The sequence below is a fragment of the Colias philodice genome, chromosome 26 (assembly GCF_061535455.1).
Source record: "Colias philodice isolate Cphi_HAF_F1 chromosome 26, ilColPhil1 Martin Lab GWU primary, whole genome shotgun sequence".
Lineage (NCBI taxonomy): Eukaryota > Metazoa > Arthropoda > Insecta > Lepidoptera > Pieridae > Colias > Colias philodice.
Genome location: NC_143111.1, coordinates 2,622,873 through 2,644,569, shown reverse-complemented (window position 1 = coordinate 2,644,569; position 21,697 = coordinate 2,622,873). Strand labels below are relative to the sequence as shown.

Genomic DNA, 21,697 nt, shown 5'->3' with positions numbered 1-21,697 from the left:
ATTGTTAAAAATGAAATTTCACGATCAAAATTTTACGATAGATCGTCACGCTTTTATGGTGCAGTTATAAAATTTTTAAGTATATTTTTATTGGATAAATTTTTCTGTCGACTCAAACGTAGTGTTAAAACTTAAAAAATAATATGATTACGTATAAGTTCATAGTTTTAATGTTCAATTACTAGGTACTTTTATTACTCGGTGTCGGTACTCGAAGAAGATTATTATTGTCGGTATAGCTAGAGATTTTTCTGTCATTGGCGGGAGAAATATATAATCTCCAGAGTCTAGAAATTGAACTAAATTATAATTATTGTGGACATATAAACCGTTTTAAATTAATAGATAGGTCTTTCACCCCATATAACTAGCTGATGTTAAAAAAATTAAATTAAACTATTGAGTATTTTCCTAGAAAAATGTACTCTGTGGAAAAGGGTGAAAACAATACGCCTGATATTATATTACATTATTTGTATTATCGCTATGAAATAGGTCATTAATCCTTTTAGAATATTAACTATGAATAATTCTACGACTTCTGCTACTTAGTTTAAAAATTGATAAATCTCACAAGATCACTAATCACTAGTCTTAAAAGGGCAATGCAAACCGCATTACCTAGACAAAATCAGAAATAGGAGGCACGTGGCCCACGTAGTAAAGGAAAAACCGCATACTGCATATTTGCATAGTTCCCATTCCTATGGTATAAAAATTATCTTAACATGTCCTTCCTCCGGTCTAAACCTATTATTGTACTTTATTTTACGGCTTAGGCACGATGAAGAGACAGACAAAGTTACTTTTGCATTTATATTATTAGGGTTGATATCTTCACGTTTTTACTGCCTACTGCTGATAGACAAAAAAAATTGCTGATTCTCACAGGAAATCCTAAATCGCTTACGTTAAGGTAAATCAAATCCATTGACAAACAGGAGTAACCAACTCATTCGGGTCACGTACACGCTAGTCCCTTCAAATATTAACTTGAAAAACATTGTTTATTTGATTCACTATTTTTGTCCAGTATGGAAAAAGTTAAGAGGCTTTTTTGTTAACTTGTCACTTTGTAACATTGTTTCTGTATTTTTGGGTTGTAAGAATCTATGATGCGGAATTATTTCCTTGTGTACAATTTTGTTTATTACTTTTTTGTTGAAATACGCTTGTTATGTTTTGTTAGTTGTTCTGTATCTGATAAAAAAGTTTTTCTTTGTTATTTTTAACAGGAAAACGCTCTGATAGGATGGTTATTTAATCTCATTTAAAATAATGTTAAATGTGATTAAATAACCATCTGAAATAACCAAATGAAATGTATTAACTCGGTTTAAAATTTAATCATTTCATGAAATAATTTTAATATGCGAGATAAGTTTGGATAATAATTTAATTTAAGGTTTATCGATATTAAAACTGTATTGTATAATTTTATAAATTTCATTGGAACTGAATGTTATTCTCGCGGGATTAATATTAATTTTAAACCAACGTTTCCATTGAATATTTTTTTAATTCGCTTACCGTATTAATTATGAAACGAAAATTACGAATAGCCTTATATTAATTAATTCAATTTAAGCTACAATCAAATTACTGATATTATAAATTCAAATTTAAAAAGATAACTGTTAAAATTTCGTCCGATAACCATTAAAGTTATTTTAGTTTAAAGTTATTTATATTTTGGGTATAGCGTTAAAATAAATTAATGTTCCTTGAACAGGAATGAAAATTTTGGAGTACTAGTTTGTGAGTTTATCGCGAACTGAGAGACAGACGTGGCGGACTTTGTTGAATAAAAGGTAGTGATGATTACAATTCTATAAATTATATTCTCATAATATTTTTTATCAAGCATCATGAATATTATAAGAATATTGTTCATTTTAAATGTGCAATTCATTCGCATATCAATAATTCTTCATGGTCACAACGAACCAGCAGTCACTGCAAATCCAATTACATTTTCTTTAAGACTTTTTTCCGCAACTATAATTTGTATACTATAATCAATCATAATTGAACGGTCGTCATTTCATTCAAATTTCTAACTAAATTACACCGTAATAGCTTGTAATAGAATCGACAATCGTGTAATCATGTCGTTATGGCGTGATGCGTTTGTAAGTCGTGGGAACAAATTCATGCAACGTTGCATAATTATTGCAACGTACATGTTACAATATACCTAGATGTAAATTAATTTGCAATGTTTCGAATCTAAGTACATAAAAAATCGTATTATAATGAAAAGCTTAGTTAATTTGAATGAGTGATCAGTGAAGTAAGAAAATGAATGAACTAATGAACGAATGAAAATCGCAGTGTACGGAATAACTCCGAAATTTTGAAATAATATACAATAATATCATGTGCGTGTATTTAACTTCAGCTCAATCTAAACAAATGTTTTCATTTATTTATTTCATTTCTGTAGTTGTTCTCATGGGCAAAAAAGTGTTAGTTTAGAATACTTTTACGGTAGAGTCGAATTTAAGAGGCTCTTAATAATATATGGGATCCTCCTGGTTCAATATGTGTGTTCTTTTAGATTATATGCTTTGCAAATAGGTAACTACATTTGGAAGGAGAATAATTATTTAAAATTAAATTAACATTTGAATATGTTGTTCTTGATAACTCTACAACGACGACGACACGGATGTTTTAATTCAAAAGTGAATATATCTATATAATATAAAAATGAATCCCAAAATGTGTTGGTAAGCGCATAACTTGAGAACGGCTGAACCGATTTCGATAATTCTTTTTTTATTATATTCCTTGAAGTACGAGGATGGTTCTTATGTAGAGAAAACGTAAATATGTACCACGGACGAAGCCGGGGCGGACCGCTAGTCTTATATATAAAAATGAATCGCAAAATGTGTTGGTAAGCGCATAACTCGAGAACGGCTGAACCGATTTCGATAATTCTTTTTTTATTATATTCCTTGAAGTACGAGGATGGTTCTTATGTAGAGAAAAACCACGGGCGAAGCCGGGGCGGACCGCTAGTCTATAATATAAAAATGAATCGCAAAATGTGTTGGTAAGCGCATAACTCGAGAACGGCTGAACCGATTTCGATAATTCTTTTTTTATTCTATTCCTTGAAGTACGAGGATGGTTCTTATGTAGAGAAAACGTAACATGTACCACGGGCGAAGCCGGGGCGGACCGCTAGTTATTTATATAATCAGCAATTAAAAAAAATATCAAAGTATATACCTAGTCTCCTATTCGAGTGAGAAGAAAACAGACATGGTTTTTACATAAATAAAATACAGTGGAAATTAAACCGACAAAATTAAAATGGCATATTAATATTATACGTACCTACGTGTATGTTATACCATTTTAATATTGCAATTTCATATTTTCGCTTCAATTTCAAGTAATATCCTGGATAATGCATCGCATGGTGAGTGATATCACGCTAAAGGGCGAGTTTTAAATATTTAATATATTTTAGTCAATTTAATATAGGGCTTTAAAATATCAGACATTGAAAAACTTTTAAAATAGTGAATGTAGGGATGGATATTATTTTGAATTTCATATTACGATTGAGAAGGCAAACACACAAACGAGATAGATCGTAGTCTAAATTATAAATCACGAATTCATTACCTTGATTATATTATTATACATACACTAGCGATCCGCCCTGGCTTCGCCTGTGGTAAATATAAATAGTACTCATGGATCACGTATATATCCAACGGCCAAATACATTTTTGAAATTGGTTCTGTAGTTCGTGAAGTTAGCGCGTTGAAGACAACATAATATGTACACTTAAACTTTCTATAACAATTTTCGTTAAATTATTTTGGAATACAAAGTGGATTATTAAGGGATTATTGTAATCCCAATCTAATATATATTATAAAGGCGAAAGTTTGTAAGGATGTATGGATGTATGGATGTATGGATGTATGGATGTATGGATGTATGGATGTATGGATGTATGGATGTATGGATGTATGGATGTATGGATGTATGGATGTATGGATGTTTGTTACTCTTTCACGTAAAAACTACTGAACCGATTACAATGAAATTTAGCACACATATAGAGGGTAACTTGGATTAACACATAGGATAGTTTTTATCCCGGAAATCCCACGGGAACGGGAAGTATGCGGGTTTTCCTTTGCAAACGCGGGCGAAGCCGCGGGCGGAAATCTAGTATTCCATATTATTTTTGTTTTTACTTTGGAAATATTTGCTTAAATTCGTAAAACAAGTGTACCTAGGTGTTGTACTTGAGTTCTATGAAGGAAATTCGATACGTTTATAAGATAACGAGCGTTGTTCTTACACGTGTCTCAGGTTCGATTTTGATAAATACGTCGGTTGACATGGTTTATTTGTTTGTTTTTCGTAAAAAAAAATTACTTTCATACCATCATGCAATGAATCATTTAGATTCCTGAACATTTTCCCTTGCTATTGAATAATTATAATACTTCGTTTAATCAAGCAACTATAAAGACTCATTTTTCCAAAAATTGTGGAGAATTTGGTACATTTTGTACATTCGCAAAAATTAAGTCTTATTTTCTCACCAACAAAATAATTATGAAAGATATAAAATCAATTTATTATTGAAAATATTTATAAACAAATTATTTTATTCGTCCTTTGTGTTCCTCTCTAAAATATTCTTAATAATTTAAAATAACAAAATTCCACAAGTAAAGTGTAATATATAACACGAAATTTTGAATAATCAATTTAATAAATTACAAAAAAATTCGCTATGCATGATTTTATGTCATTAGTGTTACAATATAGAAATGCACTGCATGCTGAAATACATTAGCTGTTATATGAGTAAGCGTAACGTCGATAACCTCCATAGTGATGTGCTGAATCGATCATTTTTGTCGATATGTTGTCATTATTGTGTCTAATATCTAAAAGTAATGTATAATGTACTTACCTATATTAACATTTATTATATCGTGGTATTTATTATATGTACCTAATGGCAAAAAGACAATGTAAATGGTTATTGGTAATAAGATCATATTAAATCAATTTTCATTGGTGTTGAGTCTGTGAAGACCTGTTTAAGTTTCTAAATCCACATTACTTTAATTTTATAGTCTTTTGACTATTTATGCTAATATTTAATTCTTCTAAAATATAATTGCTTTTAAGTTTACAAACTATTTATTTTTATTCCCACTACATATTATATTCCGTTATTTTCATCATTCACATTACATCGATTATTTAATTTGTACAAAACCAAACATACCGCCCATTTGACAAACAAGCAAAACAAACAGATTTCCTAAATTGTTCATTAGACGATTGAAAGGCTGCTATTAACACGTTCATTTGACAAATGTTTACACAAATGGGAGCGCAAAATGGAAGAGGTTGGAACTAATGACATTTAGTTTACCAATAGTGATTGATTGTTGGTCAGAGCACGCATCGATTTGAGTTATGTCATCTAGGCACTACCGTTGAGCGAGTTTAAACCTTAATACAGTGGAATAAGGTTTAAATAAGTGTGATACTTTTGTTGCAAGCCTCACGGGAATGGATATAGCGTATTGAGATTGAAGAGAATTATTAAATATACGAGACATAACGTTTTATCGATATTGCTGTGCACGTCCATAATTAAAATAAAATTTTATACCTTAATGAATCAGGCACTATTTATTATTATTACTTATATTTTTCTAATTTAGATTTCATGTCAGTTTCTCAATTTCTTGTTCACTGAACTAAACTTTACTCTAAAAATATCAAATGAAACAAGCCGTATTTTGGAAACAGTCAGACAAATATTTAACGAATAAAACAAGTGACCTTTAGCAGCTTTATGACCAGTAAACAATACACTTCACGCACAATATTATTTATGAAACGGCCGCGTGTCGTGATTTATATCACGTTTATATAATATTTTTCTTTGATTAAACCAGAGCTCTATTTCCTAGAAATAGAGACCATTTCTCAAGATTGAGTATTTCTATAACGGACCAATAAATTAACGCTTAGGATAGATATCGGGATCGTCAAATTTACGACCTCAAGAAGTAAGGTCAAGATTGCTTTATGTTGCATGGATTATATCGTCTTGGCCGATATTATTGTCAACGTTATCTGAGGTTTATTTTATCTTGATATATTCATTATTGTATATCAAAACATCAAATAGTATTGAAGAATTAAAATATAGAATTAGATACTATCTAATAGATAACCTAAATTAAGAAAAAACTTCATCCATTGTGGAATTAAAAGAAATATAAGTTCGGAAAATATCAACAAAAAGAATTCTTAGAAAAGTTTCCCAAGCAACTCACATTTCATTGGTAGCAAAATTGGACATTAAAAATAAATATTAACAGATAGCTTTCAATGCTAACAATAGAAATAAACTTGGTTTCCTGCACATTAATTTTTACATCTTATTCAAAGTTATCACGAATAACATTATATGAAAAAGTTCAAGCTTTTAAAATATTAAACTGAAAAATTGTGAAGAGCCTCTCAATGACTCTGTCAAAGTGATTCTGAAAGTCATTTAAAAGTTAGTAGATATAAAGCGTCCATTAAAACTTAATATCGGCTTTTATTTATCTGAACTCTAACTTCATAAAGCGAATTTATTTTTTTATTACTTGCTAATAAACTTTTGAATTTACGTAAATTATACTTGTAATACTATTTGCGTTAATTGAAATGGGTCAGGGTTCACAAAAGGGTAGGATGTAAAAGTAATTATTCGGAAAATTGGATGAAAATAATGAGAGTTATAAATACACTTCCTTACTTCTTCCTGTCTTTAAATAGGCACGTTAAAAATAACTACTTTTTACAATTTTTTAAAATTTAAAAAATATTATTTACAAATTTCTATTTGAATTGAATAGGTACATTAAATCCACATAATATATAATTTTTTTTATCTGTGATCGTTTGTTTAAATAGTCTTTACCCACAACACGTATAAAAAATAATAAATCGTCACATCATAATTCATTAACGCTAGTTAAGATAACGAATGACCTCTGAATAATTTAAATATGTAAACGTGTTTGACATGTTAGTTAACAAGATCGGTCATTCACATAAATTATCATCATAACAATATAAACAAACACGATTGACACTTAATTCATTCAATGTCATTGACTTGTTAGATAATGTATTCTCACGATATGGTAATTAATAATTATGATAAAATTCGTATAAGAATACTTGATAAAAAAGCTTTATTTACATTTTAAATTAGAGGTCTATGTTTAAGATGATAACGAATTAAATATTTAGATGAGAGAAAACGATAGTTTTTAAGAAACGTATTTTTACTAGACACTATAATCATAGCAACAAATCAATTACGAAAATTAAATCAAGAAACTATAAAATGTCAACATTAATTTAATTAAATTATTGTATTTATTTTCTATCGACATCGATATCCGCTGCACAACCCTAGTGTAATCGGCCGGTTATCGTTCGAGTAGATTCAGTGCGAGAGTGCGGCCGGTCCGTCGAACGCGCGAAATACTATCGACAACTGATTGACGCGATTTGAAATTCGAATTCGGCGTTCGAATTTTTTTCTTTTCAATAAAAGTGGCCAGTTTTATCAGAATAGATAAAAAAAGGTTTTATAAAATGAATGTTTTGGAAACTTTTTAATAATAATTGTAATCGTGCTTTAAAGTGGATGTGCAAACTATTGGATTATTCAATTAATGCGTAATTGTTTGCTAAAAGGTTGGATTTTGTTTTGATTTTTTAAATGTGTGTAGTAGAGCTATGTTTAATCTGTGGTATTATCTAGATTTATTCGGCCTGAAACAATGTTGATTATTTTATAGCTGTGAATAACTTAATTAGTTATTTCTAAGTAGATTTAGTTTTCCTGGTATTTTATAAAAAGTAAATTAGTAACACCACTGAGATCAAAGTTAATGGATTCTTATAAGTTTAAGTTGTATTGTTATTTCTTGATGAAAGTCTACTAATAACTAATATTATAAGAAACTAGCTTTCCGCCCGCGGCTTCGCCCGCGTTTTCAAAGAAAAACCCGTTCCCGTAGGATTTCCGGGATAAAACCTATCCTATGTCCTTTCTCGGGCATCAAAATATCTCCGTATCAAATTTCGTGAAAATTGGTTCAGTAGTTTAGGCGTGATTGAGTAACAGACAGACAGACAGAGTTACTTTCGCATTTATAATATTAGTATGGATTAGAATATGATCTGAGCTCTATAAGTTTCCAAGTAGAAAATACATACCTCAATATAATATTATGTACATCCATGTTTTCGTGTACACACACGATTGGCGTCTGAACGGTTGGACCAGATTTTATGAAACTTTTTATCTCTGTTATTATTATAAATATTAAGGAACGTTCTGAAATAGAAACATCGAGTCCACTACTTAATAGTATAGAGTCATAATATGATGAGTAAAAAAAAACAAAAACTCAATACTTCTCTTATTCAGCGTCAAACGAAATGTAAATTCGCCAGCTCTACATAAATAGAGCCAGCTCTATCACACTTGAAGCTTTAAGAAAACTCTACCATAGAGCTTAATTACTTACTAATAATTAAACTGTAACTATAACGTCAGAATCGACTAAGGAATCGACTCATGCTTTATTCAAAACGACGACTTTTTTATTATTATTATATCTTCTTTTATATATAAAAATGAATCGCAAAATGTGTTGGTAAGCGCATAACTCGAGAACGGCTGAACCGATTTCGATAATTCTTTTTTTATTATATTCCTTGAAGTACGAGGATGGTTCTTATGTAGAGAAAACGTAAACATGTACCACGGGCGAAGCCGGGGCGGACCGCTAGTTATTAATATAAAAATGAATCGCAAAATGTGTTGGTAAGCGCATAACTCGAGAACGGCTGAACCGATTTCGATAATTCTTTTTTTATTATATTCCTTGAAGTACGAGGATGGTTCTTATGTAGAGAAAACGTATATATGTACCACGGGCGAAGCCGGGGCGGACCGCTAGTTATTAATAATATAATAATAAAAAAGTCGCACTATCATCAGCACTATAACCCATGTCCAAGAATCAGCTGATACTTTAACCAAAACGACTAATTCTTACTTTCTTATTCCGAGCAGTTCCTAGTACATCAACCGCCAAGAATAGCGTCGTAAAGAGGAAAATTCTTTTAAGCAATAGATCCTTATTTTAATCTAATTACGTAATTCATCAACGCTTCTAAGGATTTTTTAAACTTCGCTTTTTTTCATTAACGAGGGAAACTTGAAGGTCCAAATAAAATTCGTGAAATTCGCCTTATAATTAAATCCTGGTAATTTTTCTGGGAATACATTTGAATTTATTCCTTTGAAATGGTATACCTACAATGTACAGATCTGTTTATTAAGATGCCGCAAATTAATATTTATATTGTATTATATGTTTTTAGAACTTTTGATTTACTTTAAATTGTTTTTTATGAAGTGAAACTTCTTTAGGTAGTAAAATGTCAAGGTCGCGTCATGGCAATACCGTCACGTCACGTGAGGTAATAATTTTGGTAGCTTTGATCTTGCCAAAGAAGTTTCACTTCTGACACGTGTGCTCGACACTCACGCTTTTTCATACATAAAATCTGTGGTATTTGATACGTACCACTTAAGTGCAAAATGGTGATAAGCGTTTGAAAGTTTTAACAGTTGTTACCCTGTTGCTACAACAACTCTTGAGTAAAACAAATTTATGATATTTAAATATTTAATACTAGGTTTCCGCCCGCGGCTTCGCCCGCGTAGTCAAACAAAAGCCCGCATAGTTCCCGTTCCCGTGGGATTTCCGGGATTGCGTCATTTTCCCGGGATAAAAAGTAGCCTATGTCCTTTCTCGGGTATCAAAATATCTCTATACCAAATTTCATGCAAATTGGTTCCGTAGTTAAGGCGTGATTGAGTAACAGACAGACAGACAGAGTTACTTTCGCATTTATAATATTAGTATGGATTTGCAGGTATAGATAAAACATCTGAACACTATTTATTACCTACATTGTTTAAAAAAAAATATTATTAATCTATCCGCGTCTTAAATAACGAAAGTTTTCTATACAAATGAAAACAATTTCCATTATAAATTTCGTACTTAAAGTAATTATATTACTGATTTTTCCGAGAATACTTCAACTTTAAGAGTAAGGCATCTTACCTAAGACTAAAACTTTTTTAATTACACATTACAAGATTTCAAGTTCCCAAGTTTGAAATACAAGTTGTATTTAATGAATTAGTTCGTTAAATTATCTACAAAGTTGAAATTTAATGATATTTAATGTCTAAGTTTATGATATGTGACATTATAGCGAATTATAGACTACTCGCGGTCCGCCCCGGCTTCGCCGGTGGTACATATTTACGTTTTCTCTACATAAGACGTACTTCAAGGAATATAATAAAAAAAGAATTATCGAAATCGGTCCACGTGTGATGCCGTGACAACGCGAAACGGGTTTCATTTTTATATATATAGTTTTAAAACAAAGATTCTTAGAAACATTTCCATTATCAGCATCACAACATGTCTATAATATTAAATATATGTCTAAATAGAAAACGCTAAATTTATGAGTGATGTCTAAATATAAAAAAATGCTAAAATTTGTTCCTAAGCGCAAAACTCGAGAACGCCTGAACCGATTTTGTTAATTCTGTTTTTATAATATTCGTTGAAGTATAAATGTATACGATAATGGTTCTTTTGCAGAGAAAACGTAAATATGTATAACCTCTTGGTTATAAAATAATAAGTCATAGAGTATAATATAGATTGATATAGAGTATAATATAATATAATATAGAGCAATAGTAGTGAATACTCATAACTTAGAATTTTACTATTAAACTTAGATATTTCGTAATATTTACATATTTATAACGCGAACCTATAAGATATTTCCAAGCAAGAAGTACTCAATACGACTTAAGAAGCGAAAACTTCTTCAAAAATACTTATTTCTTTATCACGTTGAATTGGTCACCCCTTTATATTAAAATGTTGCTAAAGGTAACGAATCTATAAAAAATAAAAAGCCCTAATAGTCTTTAATATTAAAATTTCTATAATGATACTAAAGACGCTCTCAATTTATTCATAAAAATGCTCGATATTTTCATAAAAACAAATTTGGATCGCCTTCCAGATATTTTTGTTTGAATTTCGCGAATACCTCAAAAGGCTGCGTTATAATTAGCAGTGCTTAATTAATATCAAAGAGATGATTACGAAGTAAACGACCATTTTGAAAACATTTCTGATAATCATTTTGATAACTTTTGATTTATTTTTGGTTATAATTAAATCGGTGACTTATTATTATTTGCTTTTTAATGCATAATACCATCCACATATTTGTTCCCATGTAATTATAATTCCAGACGTTTTTTTTAATAAGTGTTCTTAAGTTATTAATAATATGAACTTTTATATGCCTTATTTTAAATTTATTTTATTTCCTAGGCTGCAATCTGTCTTCTCAGCAAATAATTGTTTTAATAAGGGCCGATTTTTCAATCCTTGGTTAAAATTTATCCGTCCAATAAAGTATTACACGAACATTTTAAAGTGTCACCTTTAAACTGTCAAATACGGACAATTACAGCCGTACAAATAAACGAGTTATAACATTTTATGATAAGAATAAACTAAGAATAAGTAAAAATCATACAAATAAACTCGTAATAAATGAAACCTATTATAACGTCGTAATAAGTATTCATACTAATGCTATTCCGTCGCTATTCCGGCTACCACCCTAGTATAAATCTGACATAACCGAGTTATAACATATCTTTTGGATGTACCAAACCAATGTGTGCTGTGTTTTACAAGTTTTAGAAGCAATTTTCAATCTGAATTTGAGATAATATAATGAGAGATGATAATATAAGTAGAAAAAGTTGAGCAAATTAATAATTTCATTACGTACCTATTGAAATGAAAAATTTTGTATGAAATGTCAAAGTATACGAAATTATGAAAAACCCTTTTGATATTTATAATGATTTATTTATTTACGACATGCGCCAAACCATACATACACAAAACTTATTTCTAAACTTATCACAATAATATAAACTTTCGTTGAAAATATAAATCTTCTAAGCCTGGAGTTGTATGTTTTGAGTACCAGTTATTTGGCAACTCTCTATCTCAAGGTGGGTTTATCTTCTGTTCTCCAGATATTGGATAGCGTTCTCTTTCATTTGCTTGCATATTTAATGATATATATTTAAATGATTTCCAATAAATATTTTAAAAATAAATAAACAGAAAATCGTATGATGAAACTTCACAACAAATTCGACGAAGTCAAACGAGCGTCAAAATGACAGCACCAAGGCATAACCGTAGACAATTTCAATGTTTTTCATAATTTTATGAATGAATTGCTACGTTGCCGCTTCGCGCTTATTGCATAGCGTGAGCATAGTTACATCGACGTTATTCCAAATTTATTTGTAAGAAATTATGACATCCTTATTCTTTATTTATTCTTATCATATCTATACATTGCATAAGGTTTGAATACGCAAGTTTTTATTTGTACGGCTGTTAGAATACATTTTTGAAATGAAATAGTTTAATACGTTATTCGATGAATAAGTTTTAACCAAGGATAGAAAAACAGCCCTAAGAGTAATATCTCTATAATAGGTACAAACCAGTTAAATAATTCTTTATTATAAAAAATGCGACTATTTCTTATAAGAATTAAGTATTACACAATACCTATAAGATAATAATGAAAAAGATGTTGAATATAAGATACTTGTCATAGACGATGTTCGATTTTGTATAATACATTCTAAACGAATATTATTTTTACTGTTATTAAACTAAAATTACTAAAATAGCTATAAATATCTTGGAAATGAAATAGAAAATAGTTTTATACTCTTACCAAAATAGAAATGAACTTTCTGTATCTATATTTAGTGTATTATTTTTGTGTAACAGTTGTATCAATATTAGATCTCATCCATACTAATATTATAAATGCGAAAGTAACTCTGTCTGTCTGTCTGTTACTCAATCACGCCTAAACTACTGAAACAATTTGCATGAAATTTGGTATGGAGATATTTTGATACCCGAGAAAGGACATAGGCTACCTTTTATTGCGAAATATGTACCACGGGCGAAGCCGGGGCGGACCTCTAGTATAAAATAATTTAATCAAAGTCTTTGCTTACCAAAAACTCAATTTCCATACAAATTCGTTAGACCAAAGAATAAGTTCCCAAAATACGTGTTGGAGGTAAAAATAAAATGGTGGGTTAATAAAAGCTCCACATTTTCGTGAACAGGGGTTAATGGCTCTTCAGGAGCAATCTTGTAGGACTGAGAGTTCCACTTTTGTGAAGTCCTGCCGCGATTTGTAAGCTGAAGCGAGTTATGAGTTTATTCTTCATTGAAGATACATTCAAGTCTAAATAAGTTATATCAGATGTGTTAAAAGGTATTAGACAGTTTTGGCTGAGAGGTGGGCTCCTCACATTCTCTCTCTCCCTTTGGTCTTTATATTAATTAATGTGTTATATTATATGATATAATAGTGTCAATAGTACTTAGCTGTATTTATTACTTATTCGTGAAGTATATCTATCACACTGATACTGTTATACAGCATATTAGCTCTGTTTGAAGAAGTGTGTTCCAGTCAGTAGACGAAAATTATAGCCCTTCTTACATCACTATTGGAACTACCCTAAACTGCCTGCTTATAGCATTAAAACTACTCCTTCTCATCCTATTTACTCATTTCACTTATTTTAACATGATTATCAAAATATGGTGATATCAATGATGGATCAGTCGTGAGGGTTTCTGACTTCAAACCGGTAAATCGGGGGTAAGAAAAATGCTAGCGTGCATAACAGGCTAATGATGCTTCGTTGTATAACTTATTCTAACACGATTACAAAATATTCTCAGATTAAAAACAACTACAACCACTAGTTTGTTCTCACTCCGCTCATGCCTTATCCCACCAAGACACTGGTACTCATTGAAATCGCTTCACCAAAGTGCGGATGTCATACGTTACTGTTCGCTAAATCTTACGCCTTTTTTGTGTTTACTTTTATTGGTTAGTTGGCGGATTGTTCCAACAATTTATTCGCTAACACGCCCAAACATTCGGGATTCACTTTATTTTTCTTTTCGAAAATCGATAGTAACATTTTTTATTCGCTTAAGGGCCGATTTTTCAATGCTTGGATAAAACTTATCCGTCCAATAAAGTATTACACGATACTTTTAAAATATCACGTAAACTGTCAAATACGGGCAATTAGAATACGTTTTTAAAATGGTAGTTTTATACATTATTCGACGAATAAATTTTAACCGAGGATTGAAAAATCAGCCATAAGTTTTCTTTTGAATCGATGCCCTCGAATTGTAACGTCTATTTTTGGTTGGGTTATATTTGAGCAACAATATGTATCAAAATCGGTTCATTAGTTTAAACTAGCTTTCCGCCCGCGGCTTCGCCCGCGTTTTCAAAGCGCGTTTTCAAAGAAAAACCCGCATAGTTCCCGTTCCCGTAGGATTTCCGTGATAAAACCTATCCTAGGTGTTAATCTAAGTTACCCTCTATATGTAGAGGGTAACTTGGATTAACACCTAGGATAAATTTCATTGCTAGATTTCATTGTAACCGGTTCAGTAGTATTTGCGTGAAAGAGTAACAAACACATACACACAAATCCTCACAAACTTTTGCATTTAGTATATTAGTAGGATAGGATAGGATTATACATATACATACAGACTGAAAACGACTTAATACTATATAATATGTTTACTTTTATTGATTAGTTGGGGGATTGTTCCGACAATTTATGTACTAAAACGCCCTTGAAGCATTCGGGATTCACTTTATTTATTTGCTATTTCGCCTTGATTTATCACTTTTAAAATTTTCCGAATTTTAACTTCTGTTTTTGGTTGGGTTATATTTAAGCAAAACATTTAAATTATACGGACTTTAAAAAAGGACAAAATCAATAGGTATTTTGGGTTAAAATAACTTTAGATCCAATCACGATAGTCTTTATAATAAATAATTATCAAGTTGATAAGTCTAAAAATAATATGTATAATATGTATTTACTATTGAATTATGCACTTCCTTTTTTAAAGTCGGTTATTACGAATGATGCGGTTCGTACATGATGTGAATGAACTCGCCTAGTTAGCACTAAATGCGATGATATAATGTTGGCTCAATGTATTAGAACTCCTACATTAACTGTTATTCCATTGATGAATGTTTTTGTGTGTTGAAAATGTATATTTATGCTCTATTATGAATACAGTTAATTTATAGAGTACTATATTTCCGCCCGCGGCTTCTGTTCTCAAAGAAAACCCCCATAGTTTCCGCTCCTGTGGGATTTCCGGGATAAAAAGTAGCCTCTGTCTTATTCTGGGTCTTCAGCTACCTACATACCAAATTTCGTTATAATCGATTCAGTAGTTTTTACGTGATAGAATAACGCTATATAACATCCACCCATCCATCCTTACAAACTTTCGCATTTAGAATATTATTAGTAGGACTTATTTTAAATAAAATGTGTCACTAGGCTAAAGCAGCAAGCAACAATTTGTAAAAATATGTAGTTTCTGCTAGCTTTTCTCCACAAAGATAGATAAATTATAACATATAGGGATCGTAGATTAATTAAATTTATTTATTGCATACACTTTACTGTTTTTATGTACTTGTTATATATAAACATTAATTATCAATCCTGTATGACTCTGAAAACATATACTTACTTTAACAAATGATTTACAAACATATCCTTTAAAATAAATTAAATAAATATATTTCCAACTAGTGGCAGCCCTATGTTACGATCTACGCATACGTTTGCAATTCAGCGTATCACAGGCGTTACATAACAACGAGGTACCAAGGGACTACGCTGTCGATTGCATATTGATGTGTGTGTCACAGAGTATTATGTAACAGATAATAAAAGAATCATTCAAAATATTATAGACCGTTTGTAGTATTAAATGGAATAATAAAAAGACTGTTCTAAGCGGTAAATGTTAAAAATATGTATTGACGTTTCAAAAGTGCTTCTCGAAGAACTCTAATTTAATAAATAAATGTTTGAGTTTGAGTTTGAAGTAAGTATTAAAACCTATTCTCCCAAATGTCGGCTTTTAAAGTGTATTATTCAGATTCTATACTTATTAAAATTTAGTCATACATGGATTAGTAGGTATAAAATCAATTTTACAAAATTATTTTAATTTATATTTACCTAGTAATAATGTTATCCTAGTTTCTATATTAATTTAGATAATTCATTATTTCCAGATTAATGGTTTGCAGATGATGTTTCATATATAACAATTTTAAAATAATAAATAGGTAGGTGAAAACCCTACCCGATACGGATGGAACTTCAGTGATTACATGCATTGAAGAATGTTTGAGGTTTCTGCACTTTACTATTCTGTGTCTTTGATCTGTAACCCGTCTTGCATTTTATTAGGGTTGTCAAAAATATATAAAAAGAAAATAATATATAGTTTTATTACATATTATATCCTAAGCTAAATTTGTTAACGTACCTATTTAAAAACTTATATTTAATAACAAATGATCGACCTTCAAATATTAATAATTAAATAATAAGGAACGGAAACTTAAAACTGAATATAACTGATTAAATAAAATAATAATCGTAAATAATATTTTTAAGGGTAACCAAAACAATTACAGCTTTAATAACACAATGCTTTCTTAAAAATTCACTATAACAGCTCTAGGAACAAAGTAAAACGCTGCAACCATGGACGTATAAAAAAAGACGGACGCCGTATTACGAACAAACAACGTGAAGCCACCATAGTAAGCTAGCGATCGTGTAAAGACAATAAACACGCACACACTCTCACCATAGTAAGCTAGTCGGCCGCCATTACGTCGTGAACTACCGACTGATTAACTGCGTCACTGTTTCACAAAAAATATTTAAAATTCCGTCTTGCGTGGTTAAATGGTGTCGCAACAGTACAATTTTAAATAACAAAATACAAGGGATTACATTCCATAGGGAAGCAAGTTATTTCTTTTATGTTTTAATGACAAAATTATTACGGCAAAATTTATAGAAAAAAATACAGCCGCCATTGTCATCAGGACAGCTGTTGTCATGGCAACAGCTGTCAACACACATCATTGTGTGTGCCAACATACACATGGATGTTTCGCCGCCATAACTAGGCTTCACTCAATGTTTAGGCGATATACCGTCCGTCTTTTTTTATACGTCCATGGCTGCAACCATGTATTTCCGCTGAATACTAAATTATGCCCCGGCTTAGTAAACTCTGCCTTGAAGTCGTACAAACTTCAACTATTTTTGTACTCCGTATGCGAAAACAAGAACTATTTCTACTCACATACATACCGTCTAGTACGAAAATAACCATTAATCACACGTTAAAAACAATCTAATTGAGAGCTGACAACTACGCAGAAATCGCCAATGCAAAAAGAAAACATGACCCTACCACAATAAAAACCTTACGAAACCGGGCTAAAATTATAAAGTCGACGCACTCGTGGACCAACTCGACCCTATTATTATCCATCCAAAAATAAACCGAAAAGCCCCAACATAAAACACATATTCCAAAAACCAGTCTCAACCGTAATGCTCTATTGAAATTAATGATCATCGCCATTGAGTAGATCTGAAAATTCAATAAGGCATAAATACCCAATCAGCCCATACAATTCTGAACTATATTGTAAAGCGATTAGAACCGTATTCGCAAATCGAAAATAGAATGCAAGCAAGATTCAACCGAGTCTGGATAATGCCCTTTGTTGATTCTAGAATTTTTTTCAAAATTGGAACGTAAGAACGCGTTCCATATGCCTCACATTCGAATACATTTCGCATTACGCGTTTGAAAGAAGGACGTAAAATGCGTTTATAGTGTTATTGCAAAATTGACCATAAGTATGTGGGTTAGGGTTGATATTTAATAGTGGTGGTTGTAAAATGTCATGACATTGCATTCCATGCGATGCGAATGACTCTTGTATGACAACGGCCAGACAAGGGCAGTCGCATGCCACGGACGTCGCCTACGCGTACGAACTTGCGATTTTCTTTGCTGTTTTTATACGATAGATGTATGTTACAATTACGATTGAAATAATGTTGTTATGATGTTTTGAGAAACACTTGGCCACGCTTATAACTTGTATATTCCAGGCATTATAAAACCATTTGACGGCTTAAAAAATACAGTTAATGCTTTTAATTCCTCTGTCAATTTTTTTGATCCGTTATAATTTAATCAATATAGTTAAAAAATACAAAAAACATGCTTCAATAACATACATTCATGAAATTATTGTATTGTTACCGATCCTTGATAAGTACAAAGTTCTGTCCGTTTAAAGTGGGTCAAAACTCAAAATCGTCTTTAGAAGAGTCAGTTATATACAAACATACAGATGAAACTAATAAAAGGCGTGGCAAAAAATCTACCATTACATCAAAAGGATTGCAGTCATTTAATACCTTATAAATAAAACTAGATTTCCGCCCCCGGCTTCGCCCGCGTTTTCAAAGGAAAACCCGCATAGTTCCCGTTCCCGTGGGATTTCCGGGATAAAACCTATCCTATGTGTTAATCCAAGTTACCCTCTATATGTGTGCTAAATTTCATTGTAATCGGTTCAGTTGTTTTTACGTGAAAGAGTAACAAACATCCATACATCCATACATCCATACATCCATACATCCATACAAACTTTCGCCTTTATAATAGTATTAAGAATTAAGATTAAGATTGTAGAATAGATAATTATTTAAATGTTGATGCTTTACTCTTGAAAAAGCTTCGAGGATTTTTTTAATAAAGCAAAATTTTACGTTTCTGAAGCGCTTGTAAGCTTACATGATTGAAAAGTTTTTGGTTTCGGAATGTAAGACCACACTCGAGGAATAGGCTATAATCCATACTAATATTATAAAGCTGAAGTTTGTTTGTATGTTTGTTTGTTTGAACGCGCTAATCTCAAGAACTACTGGTCCGATTTGAAAAATTCGGTGTTGGATAGCCCATTTATCGAGGTAGGCTATAGGCTATATATCATCTCGCTAAGACCGACAGGAGCGGAGCTACGCGGGTGAAACCGCGAAGCGCAGCTAGTAAAAATTAAATCAGTACATCAAAGATGAATGAACCTGTGACCGTGGGACCGTTCTCGGAATCCATACATACGTAAATCGTGTTTGTTTGTTACGTAAATAATTTCATATTGAATTTAGTTCGCTTTTAATAAATTATGTTTTTCTTAGCTATTGATTTTTTTAATAATTTAATACATAAATAGAAGTGTGGAAGTTACGAATTTAAACCACCAAAAAATAGACGTATAAATATGAGATTTATAGAATGTAAAGATTGTAAAAATAAAAAAAAATCGTGTTTCATTAATATAATATAGAGTTGGCATTGTATTGTATGCAAATAAAATTACCTACAATCGAATAAATTATGCACTGTGTCCCAAATAAGAAAATAGCACAGTTAAAAATCTAGAACACTAGTATATGTAAGTACCTACTTATATCTAACTAATAACTATACATTGAAAATTCACTCCTTGAAAGAAAACTCATTCTATTAATTATTTATCTAATTACCATGCGAATTTACGTGCTCTAGTTAGGTGTTAAAATTTTGAAAAATAGTCATCATCATCATCATCATCAGCCCACATACGTTCCCACTGCTGGGACTCGGGCCTCCTATGAGGGTACAGGCCATAATCCACCACGCTGGCCAAGTGCGGGTTGGTGGATGACACATGTCGTCGAACTTTTGATTCTTCGACATGTCGGTTTCCCCACGATGTTTTCCTTCACCGTTAAGCCAATGAAACAAATAGCACAAAAAAATGTGTAATAATTTCAAACATGTTTGTTTATTTCCACTATACACCTACTTATTACGCTTAAATTTCAATTAACAGCTTCTATATAGTTTAGACCACGTTTAGACATATTAATGTACCTACTTATTTAAATAGAATGCCAAAACATTTGTCTGTGAAAATTAAAATCCATATCCAAATGTCAAATTCAAGTAAATTTTAAAACAAAGCTGGGGTTAACGTAACTAAGTAGTTATTCAACCTTCTGTCTGTAACAATGACACACCCGTATCAAAAATGATAAGAATCAGAATTCATAAACTAAAATTTTATACCAACGCAAAACGGCCGAAATTTCCACGAAAAATACGCGGTCGAAAATGTGGAATTATGGCCTCTAGAGGATTCTATTTTATTACATTATCTATGATACTTTTAACATTATTAATGTATGATATTACTTATACGTGTCACATTATGATATGTAGTTTGACTTATGTTCCAAAAGATAAAATCTTGATCGCAAAAATAGTAACAACTAAGTTCTAGTAATATTATAAATGCGAAAGTTTGTGAGGATGTGTATGTGTGTGTTTGCAACTCTTTCACGCAAATACTACTGAACCGATTACAATGAATTTTATCACACATATACCTAGATGGTAACTTGGATTATCACATAGGATAGGTTTTATCCTGAAAGTCCCACGGGAACGGGAACTATGCGGGTTTTTCATTGAAAACGCGGGCGGAAATCTAGTATGCTATAAACTAATAATAAATAATAATTATGGTGTCGTCCGGCTGACCTAACGCTATTTTATTTTCGTCAGCTCCCTATAATTATAACGTACATTCTTATTTAATAAACTGGACGGTTTTACGTTTTTATATTTGTAGCTACCGACAGTATAAATACGACATTTATATTGTTAAAATTTACATTCCATACAGAAGGTTTAAAAAAGGCAAACAATGCAAATCGATAGCTGGGAAGCCAATCGAAACTACATTTACATCAAAGAATATCAACAGTAGTTCCTACATAGTTACTACGAACTAAAGATACGTCAGAATTTTTACCCGACTACGGCAAAGCAAAAGGAGGGTTATGATTTTGACAGGCTATGTATGTATGTATGTATGTATGTATGTATGTATGTATGTATGTATGTATGTATGTTCATCTGTTCCCTCGTAACTTCTAACCTACTTATCAGAATTCGACAAATGACATATCATTAGAAGCGTCTTAATTGTCCGCTGGTTATAGGCTATATGGGGTTTCACAAAATCTAATGTGGCGCCCTCTAGCGGACAAAACATACAGAGTAAAAAAATAAAGTTAAGATAAATATGCCGTGTTTGGTATCATTTGAAAGCTTTTTACTTGCACATTTTGAATATACATATATATATATATATATATATATATATATATATATATATATATATATATATATATATATATATATATATATATAACTAGCATTTGCTTGTGAATTTACCTGTATTCATGGGCTGATTGCATATAATTCACATCTTTTCGTTGATAGCTTCTTTATTAGTTCATCAATTTAACTTTTGTTAATATTATGCGCCACAAATACACTTTAACACCAAAATAGTACAAATAATAAAAAGTAAAAAAACTAAAACCCAACTACGACAAAAAACGACGCTGAAAAAGTATAA

At 31.1% G+C, this 21,697-nt stretch overlaps 1 protein-coding gene and 1 long non-coding RNA gene across 7 annotated transcripts in view; one reads left to right on the top strand and one right to left on the bottom strand.

Moving 5' to 3' along the window:
• Positions 1-21,697, top strand: part of brat (tripartite motif-containing protein brain tumor) — a 432,659-nt gene that overhangs the window by 80,573 nt on the left and 330,389 nt on the right. For 2 of the 6 annotated variants that reach the window (XM_089711160.1, XM_089711163.1), the window contains exon 1: positions 7,507-7,768. The exons of the other annotated variants lie outside the window; for them this stretch is intronic. The gene's annotated coding sequence lies outside the window, so the exon portion shown is untranslated. Of the gene's footprint in view, positions 1-7,506; positions 7,769-21,697 lie in introns of those variants that run through there. 6 annotated transcript variants of the gene reach the window in all.
• The window catches only part of LOC149476791 (uncharacterized), a 465,754-nt gene that overhangs the window by 280,280 nt on the left and 163,777 nt on the right, over positions 1-21,697 (bottom strand). The window lies entirely within an intron of this gene.